We start from the raw sequence: 9,717 nt of genomic DNA on the forward strand, positions 1-9,717 counted from the left end.
CTGCCCCACAGTGTGCATCCTACCACCCATCTCAGGCACATCATCTTCATCACCCCTAGCTTTCCCAATTGCTTAGCCTTTACTGCCCAGGTTTCTACATCATGCAGTGGTACTGGTCATGCAACTGTTTTGCATACCTTACATTTCCGCTTCTTTGGCATTCTTTTGTCATAAACTACCCCTGACATCCTGTGCTAGTTGGCTGCAGCCCATCAGATTTTAGCTTTGACTTTCTCATTCAGACTTCCCTTTTCCTAAGCCACCCCTCCCAGATACTTGATGCTGTTAACCTGTTTCAGTAATTCCCTTTTATCTCTTTTCTCAACTTCTTCTGATCTCCCCCATTTGCAGCCACTACAACTGTGTTATTTGTACCGAGTTGCCTCCCATGTGTCTTCAGTTTTTAATTCCCTTTCCCCTATCCTTGGCTGAATTTCTTGCTCAGAGTGTATCTATGATGCAATATTGTCCACAAGCAGCAACTTTGTTGGTCTAGCCCTTCCAGCTTCTTTGCTGATGTAGTCCATCATCAGTATAAACAGCAGTGGGCTCAGAGATGAATCTTGATGCATACCCACTCTCTCTGGGAACCTCTCTGTGAGACCAGACACTGTTAGTACTTAAGTCACTGAGTCCTTGTACATAACCTGCACTAATTCTGCAAATGTTTCTAGGACTTCAAACCACCACAGAACTGCCCAAATCAACTTTCGTGGAACCTGGTCGTATGCTTTCTCCAAACTTCAGTTCATTTGTGCTGCATCCAGATCTGAATCTGAACTGCTCATCGCTCATCTTACTTTCTACGACTCTGTGTACTTATCAATTACCCTCTATAAAACTTTCATGCAGTGTGAGAGGCGTTCGATACCTCTGTACTGTCCACAGTTGTGAATGTCCATTTTGTTCTTGAACACAGGCACTAGTATGCTTATTCTCCAGTCATCTGGGATATGCCTTTCTCTCCTTACTGCTATAAGCACCCTCAGGAGCCATTTCATCCTTATCTCAATCAACATCCTGATCATATCTGCTGTGACCTCCTCTGAACTTTCTCCATGACTTCATTTTCCTTAGTGCTGTTCTTACTTCTTGGTTGGACTCCTCTTCTTTCATCATAGGCTATGTCTGATGCAGTACAGCTTCTGTGGGGTTTTCTTCATTTAGAAGCTGCTGAAAGTACTCCTTCCATCTGCCCTTCATTTCCTGCGGGCTAGAAAGCAGGTTGTTGCTGCCATCCCTTATGAAGGGTCTCTTATTATCTTTTTTTTTTTTTGTTTGTTTTTTTTTATCTTTCTGTCTTTGCCTTGCAGCCTATTAAAATTTCCATCTACCTAGTCACTTTCCAGAATCTGGGAGAATATCTCTGATGCCTTGTTCTTTGTTAATGCAACTCCTCAATTAGCCTTTTCGATTGCTAACCAGTATTCTTTCTTAGCCTGGCCGACCTTCTCTGTCTCCAGCTTTTTCCTACACTTCATCATTCTTTTAATGACTTCCTGGACTTCTGCATTCCACCACTAGCTTTCCTTATATACCTTATTTCCATACATGACTTGGTCACATGGGCCTATGACATTTCGCCGAAAATTTCTGACATAGGGTCCAAATCGCCTAAAAGCCATTTCACCGAAAATAGTACTGACAGTGTATCTGCCCCTTTCCCCCAGTTTAGTGTGATCTTGGAGTGAGAATATTAAAGTAGGGGGGTGTAGCCCCCAACCTACACAGTTATAACTTACTTACTAACCCTTTGAATAGGGACTGCTCAATAGACAACAATACTGGACAATATTAAACTGTACTGGGTGGCGGGGGTATGCCCCCCACACCTCCCACTGTGGGGGGTCTGTGGCCCCCACACCTCCCCTACTTTAATATTCTCACTCCGAGATTACTACAGTAGGGAAAAGGACAGATACACTGTCAGTACTATTTTCGGTGAAATGGATTTTTGGCGATTTGGACCCTATGTCAGAAATTTTCAGCAAAATGACACTGATCCGGCCACATACCTATTCTGTAGTCCTTACACATGCTGCTTTGAGGTGCTACCATTCTTCTTCATCTCCAGCTATTTTCACTTCTTCCTGAGGTGCCTTGAGTAATGAGTAATTCCTTGAACTTTTGTGATTTCTCTCCAGTCAACTTGCAGGTCTTCAGCTTAGTCTCTGTTGACTTTAGAGTGTTCCCTGATCACTGCATGCAGCTGACTGTGACAACCAAGCATTTATGCTGTGGGCCAACTGTTTCAATTAAGGATGGCCTTACAATCACTAATTCTACCCCAGTACCCTTTCCCTATTAGGAGGATGTCTACCTGAGTTGGATGCCACTCTTGTATGTGGTTTTGTGACTGTCTGCCTTGCAGAACCAGTGTTGTTCACCATCAAGCCATTTGCCAGGCAGAAATATAGAATGTCTTCTCCTTCTTTATTCCTGTTGCCCCATCCATGGGAACCAAGGCAGTCCATATATTTTGTTGTATCTGTTTTGATATGTGCATTCAGGTCACCCATTATCAATACCAATTCCAATTCACGTTATCCTACTTTATCTAATAGGTCCTGCAACTGCTGTATGAATGCACACTTGTCCTCATTATCACAACCTTGCTGTGGGGCATAAACTGAAATTATGAATAATGCCCTATTCTTACACTGAAGTCAGATTGCCATGAGTCTGTCACTAATTTTTATGACATTCCTCACTATCTTCTGAAGCTTCTCCTTCAACACAATTCCCACAACATTTTTAGCCTGTCCTGCTTCTGAGTAGTAGACTCTGGATCCCAACTGAATTTGCTTTGCTGTACTGCCCCTCCATTTTGTCTGCTAGATGCATAGGATGTCCAGCCTCCTCCTTACTATGGTGCTGTCCACTACCAAGCTGTGGTCCATCAGTGAACCTGCGCAGTTCTTAGTTCATGTTTGACATGGTTGGGAGGGTGGCCTTATGGTTAAGGTGTTTGCCTTACAAACACAAGGTACAGGGTTTGAATCTCACAGAGGATAATTGGCTAGGCTTAAAATAGCTTGCAAGGGCAGTTAGCCTAGTACTAACCTATAAGTTGATTATTTTTACATCCAGATTTCGATGAACAAATATATCCCAGTTATCCAAGCTGGGCAACTGGACACCAGTTGGCTAGTAACTTATTGACTTAGGGTTGCTGGGCTTTATACTGGGTACACACTGGCCAATAGAGGCATATACATCACTCCCACCATTAGTATGGGTCCCTGGCACAGGTTCATAGGTTGATAGCTTTATGCTATGTTAATGGCCACCAGAGTCTTTACAAACCAAACCATGCAACCTAACCCAATTTTGTCCCACAGTTCCTTGGACACCTATGTGGTAGGGTATTTTAGTAAATGGGTAGCTAAGGGTTATTTGTGGAGAAGTATGTTACTTGGGGATTAATTATCTTGCTGTCAACCTCTGTCCATCAGAGACTTGGGGGCCAGGCCAGCGGTAAGTTTGTGATTTCTCATATAATAATCAAGGTTTCTTTTAAACAGGATCCTAGGATGAGCTCTGCTTTACATAGATGGGAGCTTATTATATAGTGTGGGCATCCTTTGAGACAGATATTGGTCCCTCCAGCAGGTTCTATTTATGCTGCAGACAAAGTTCAGGTCCTTGGATCTAGTGTTTCTGGTGTTGTTTGTCTTGCAGATGTTCAGGAGATTCATCAGAACTGGATTCAAGGATATGTTAGGCTTAGATGCCTCTCAGTAATGAGTACAGAGATAGGATCTTAAGGTGATCTGTGTAGAATTAGATATTCATACCCTGGACTCTCCTAGTGAGGAAACTTTGAGGGCATTCCATCTGTTGCATGTGCCTGGCTAGCCACATGCCAAAGGGAGCATTGTACTCAATGATGGGTTTGATAAGGGCTGACTAGAGTGGTACTATTACTTCCTTGGACTTGGATGCCATATCCTGGCTTATGAGTTGGGTGAAATAGAATAATTTTCTACTGTCTTGGCTACATGTTATTTGAACACCAGATTACTATCTCCATATATTTCCGGATCTCTAACTATCAGGGCAACACTTAGGGGTGTTTTATCAATTAAGTAATTAGCTTGGGTAGTTGCTTTCCCAGAGGGCATTATAATACATTTCTTTGCATTAAACTTTAATCTGTTGGTTTTACATCAATCATTTGTTTGTGTTAGACCCTCTTGTAGAATGTTGGTGTCATGGGGGTAGCCATGGTAACTCCCAATTTACAGTCATCTGCGAACTTGGTGAGCCAGAGGCCTTTGACATTAGCCTTGACTTTTGAGAAGTAGATGCCAAGCAGATCCACCATAGAGACCTGGGGTACTCCTCTGGTGACTGGTCTATTGCTGGAGTTGGTATCACCAATACTGATGTCTCAGGTCCTATCTGTGAGCCAGCTGGCAATCCAGCAAGTCATGTAGGGATTTATGCCCAGTTTGAGAGTTTGTCAACAATACTTGAGTGATTTATTGTACTGAACACCTTGGCCAGGTCAAGGCAGGCAGTTTGCAACATTTTCCTGTCATCCATAGTCATTGTGACCCTCTCATAGAAGTCTACCAGGTTAAGTAGGCACAACCTTCCCTTAATGTCAAACTGGGATGGATCCACTGTCTGTAATTTGCCAATGTCCTTGTTGATCATTTCCATGATAATTCATTCCATGACCATACATATTAGACTTGTCAGAGTGATGGGTCTGTAGTTACCAGGATTAGTTTATGCTACACCCTTATGAAGGGGGATGACCATTGTGGATCTCCATTCACCTGACACGTAACCTGTTTTGAGGCTATAGATGAAGAGTGACTCAAGTGTTCCTACCATGTCATGTTTTAGGCTATTTAGTAGGCAACCCGAGCTATTGTCAGGGCTCATCACAGACATATGTTTGACCTTAGTGAGCACCTCCATGACCTGCTCCATGTTGATAACTGTAGTCTGCCAATATCCTTGTTGATCATTTCCATGATAATTCATTCCATGGCTATACATATTAGGCATGTCAAACTGATGAGTCTGTAGTTCACAGGGTCAAATGATGGTCCACCCTTATGAAGAAGGATGACTGTTGCGGATCTCCACTCACCTGACATGTAACTTGTTTTGAGGCTGTAGATGAAGAGTGACTCAAGTGGTCCTACTATGTCATGTTTTAGGCTATTTAGTAGGCAACCAGGGCTATTGTCATGGCCCATTGAAGACATATTTTTGACCTTAGTGAGCACCATGATGACCTTCTCTACATTGGTAGCTGGGGGGATATGCTAGAAGGCCTTTCACAAGGGGTAGTGGGGGGGGAGTAGGGGTTGAAGTTAGAGTTAAATTTATAAGACAGTAGATTTGCTTTACCCTAGCTCAATACACATACACAGTGGTTAAGGTACAGGATTACCAACTATTAGCCCTGTGTTTGAAACCTGGTTTGGGCACAACTGGGTAGCAACAGTATCTGTGTGGAAGAAATGCTTGGCAATCTATTTCCATACTATGTCATGAGAAACCTATAAGGCCTATCCATAGAGTCAATTTGGACTCAAGGGCCTATTACTTACTTTAAATTTGCTATGTCAGCCTGGTCCAAGAAGGTTGTACCCTTTGCCACCAGTTCTGAACACTGCGGAGTACTTCTTTTCAGATTCCTGACAAGCTGAAGAAGGCCTTGTGATTGTCCTTAGCCTGGAAGGCTATCCTGATCTCATCATTGACCTTGCTGGAATTTATTAGACCTCTTAGTTTCTTGTTTAGTTGAATGAGACAGCTCTTGTTTCTGTGAGAGTTGCTCTTTCTGATTTTGGACATGACTTTTTTTCTTTTGTTATATAGCCTGTTAAGATAAGGATTCCACCAGTGTGTTTGTTTTTGGTGTTAGATATGGGCTGATTTCTGGTAGGCATGGCAGCGTCAATGCAGCCATTTACATGTTTTTATAGGATTCCAAAAAACAGCCACCGGGTACCAAAAAAAACTAGTAAGACAATCCAAGGCACCACAGGACCAATAATCAGCTGGAATTCTTTTAAAATCCAACTTTAATTTAAGCACAAAAGCACATAAACGCACACATTAAAACCAGCGTTTTCATTTGAATCACTTCATCAGATGTGGGTCAGAAAACAATTGATGCCTTTTATAATCCTCTAGGAGGTTAATTATCCAATAAAAACCATCCAATTTAAAACATCATTAATCCTCATGAATATTCATGTTAATACCTTGCATGCAGAAAAAACATTACTAACCATAAAACTCTGTATAAAATGTTCATAAATATTAAAATACATGATATACATTTTACAACCTTAAAAAATAAATCACATGAATTTATAAAACTATAAAATGCTTAAATATCTTGGATAACTTCAACAAAGATTTAAAATTCATTACAATTGACATAATTGACCTCTTCACATGCATTCCCCACTCTGAAGGAATGCAGATGTTAGAAGAAATTGTATTTGAGGAAACAGAAATGTCACAGGCATATAGGTTGGTGTGTCTTAACCTGATGGAATTAGTTTTAAAATACAATTTCATTTATTTCAAAGGTGAATTGTACCAACAGGTTAGAGGGGTGGCGATAGGAGCTGCATGTGCACCCACCTATGCTAATTTAATTTTGGCTAAATGCGAAGAAAAATATGTTCTGGACTCCATGTATAAAGATTGTTGAAGCCTCTACAAAAGGTTCCTGGATGACATCTGCATTTTTTGGGTGGACAATAAGAATTGACTTCAGGAATTTGTTTATTTTTTACATATCACCACCCATTTCTCAAATTCACCTTCAATGTTTCTGACAAAAAACTACAATACTCAGATATAGAAATATATAAAGAAAGTAACAGGTTCAATTCAAAGGTGCATAGAAAAACACCTTTAGTAACTCATCTTTGCACTATAACAGTGCTCATCCTTCTCATTACAAGAGAAATATAGTAAAAGGGCAGTATGTAAGGGCAAGTCGTATGACCTCTGACACCAAGGACTTTGTGAATGACTGCAATTTTCTCAAGGGATTGTTTTCAGCAAGGGGCTATCCAAAAGAGTTCCTTGAAGAAATTACAAAACAAGTACAGAAAGGTAGAAATGACAAATATAAACCTATCCTTGGTCAGCCCTTAGTTGAGAACCGTACCACTGACTCCTCATAGCAGAACCAATTTAGTAAAGCAATGGTACTAGAATACAATGCTAGCAGTGGATTAGTAAGGAGAATTATCAGTGATGAGTGAAAGAAATTCAAAAATCTCACTGATTTGGAACAAATAACCAAAACAGAGCTGAAATTTGTATATAAAAACTCACAAAGTGTGAAAAATGCCTTAGAAAATGACAAAAAAAGAGGCAAATGGAAGGAAGAATGTTGGTACCTACAAATGTGGTCGATGTTCACAATGTAGGTTTATAATGAATAAGGAAGAAGTCATTTTAAACAGTAGAAATGTGGTTTTAAGTAGTAAAGGATATTTTAACTGTGACTCAAATGTACTTATTTATTTAGCTCTGTGTGAGGTATGTCATTCTTTTTACGTGTGCAAAACTGAACATAAGCTAAAAAGGAGGATATACGAACATCTATATGATATGCAAAACAGGAAGGAAACAAATGCCCTTTTTAAACATTCTTTAATATGTCAATGCTAATTATTCCTTCTTTGTGTTGGAAGGGGTCAAAAAAGATGTTAGAGAGAGACAATGGGAAGAGAAAATAGAATATAAAGAGCACAGGTGGCAAATAACACTTCAAGCTACATCCCCTCCAGGTTTAAATGAGAATATCTCTCGTACCCCTGTTGAAACTAAGGGGAGCTAAATTATAAGATTATATATCAAGGTACTAGCTGCTCATGTGTATTTGATGCTTTTCCTTTTCTTTCACATTTTAATGCAATTTTAACTTTAACCACTAGAGCGTGCTAAAAACCATTTTACTTTTATTTTAATACAAATGGTTTTATTTAAGTTACTTAAGTTATCCAAGATATTTAAGCATTTTATGGTTTTATAAATTCATGTGATGTATTTTTTAAGTCTGTAAAATTTATATCATGTTTTTTAATATTTATGAACATTTTATACAAAGTTTTATGGTTAGTAGTGTTTTTTTCTGCATGCAAGGTTTTAACATGAGGATTAATGTTGTTTTAAATTGGATGTTTTTTATTGGATAATTAACCTCCTAGAGGATTATAAAAGGCATCAATTGTTCTCTGACTCTCATCTGATGAAGTGATTCAAACAAAAACACTGGTTTTAGTGTGTGCATTTATGTGCTTTTGTGCTTAAATTAAAGTTGGATTTTAAAAGAATTCCGGCTGATTCTTGGTCCTGTTGTTGTTGTTGGATTGTTTTTATAGGATTCCTATAAATACATCTGCATAGGTAACCATGTTCTCAGAGTTTGGGGTAGCTGTGAATTTTACTAAACTGTCACTTAATAGGATGTAGTTTGCTTTAGTATAATTTCTAAACATTAGAGTTTCTAGGTTGAATTTTATTTCAGGAAGATAGCTTTGTGGTCTGACTTCACCATTGAATACATGACATGGGTGGGGAGAGTGCACTGCTTCCCATGTTGGTGAGTACAAGTTAAAATATGTTTCAGCTTCTGGATGAAGAGTGCACTATCTGATCCAAGGTGTTTGTGTTGATGAAGTCCAGGAACTCCAAATGCAGGTTGAAATAATCCAGGTCCTCAACCCACTTATTACTCGCAAAAAGCAATGCCCATTTTTTTTTACATTAGTCAGCATGACTGAATAATGTAGAGCTAATTTTACACCCCCTGATATGGTATGCAGTCTGTGATCTGTGTTGTCCTATTTTGAAGATACTATTCACCACTGATATACAAAGCAGTAGGTCTGTACATCTGTTCTCACTTTAGGGCACAATCAAGCATCTATGCTGCTGCTCACAGCTCCATTCTTGGGTGAGTTTGAGCTGGAAACATTCAGCATGTTTTTGGGAGGTGGGAGGAATCTTACAGTAATACAAGGCAGGGAGATGCAGGGAGAGCATGCATACTCGTATCAGGCACTGGACAGACATCACGACTGAATCTTTTACCTTATGCATGAGAGGTGAAGACCTTACCCATTATGACAACTGGTCATTTCAGTGGAGATTAGAAATTGAAATGCAGTCCTTTTCAAAGATAATGAGCTAAAATAAGAACACGGTGTTATATTATTATGAAGACAGAATAAGGTGACTTATTACTGATTGTGAGAATATGACAGACTTAAAGTCAACATTTCAATTGCTACAAAATCTAAAACCAGAAACATTCCTGGTTCTGTGAAGGAGGCAGCTAGTTTTGGACCTAGTGTTCTAAGATATAGATAAACAGAAGGTGAATCAACTAGAAGTGAGCAGCTATTTCTGAATGAGTGGTCTCCATACAGTATATTTTGTAATCAGTTTACATAGACAGTCATAGCAAACAGAAGACAGCATTCTGAATTTTAGAACAGCAGACTTTTGAAATGGGGTCATTGTCTTAAGAAAGCTCTAGCAAACATTAATGAAGGAAGGGTGGATGAACAATTGGTACACAAAAAAGCTGAAATTACTGAGAGCAAACCTTCATGTGAAACAATTATGCACATTAACAAGAAAAAATATTGTAATTCCCAATCGCAAAAAGTTAAAGAAAACATAAAGAAATTGGACAAAGAAGGTGATCATTAGTAC

This window comes from Protopterus annectens, chromosome 8.part0 (genome assembly GCF_019279795.1).
Source record: "Protopterus annectens isolate FY-2018-M chromosome 8.part0, PAN1.0, whole genome shotgun sequence".
Classification (NCBI taxonomy): Eukaryota; Metazoa; Chordata; order Ceratodontiformes; family Protopteridae; genus Protopterus; species Protopterus annectens.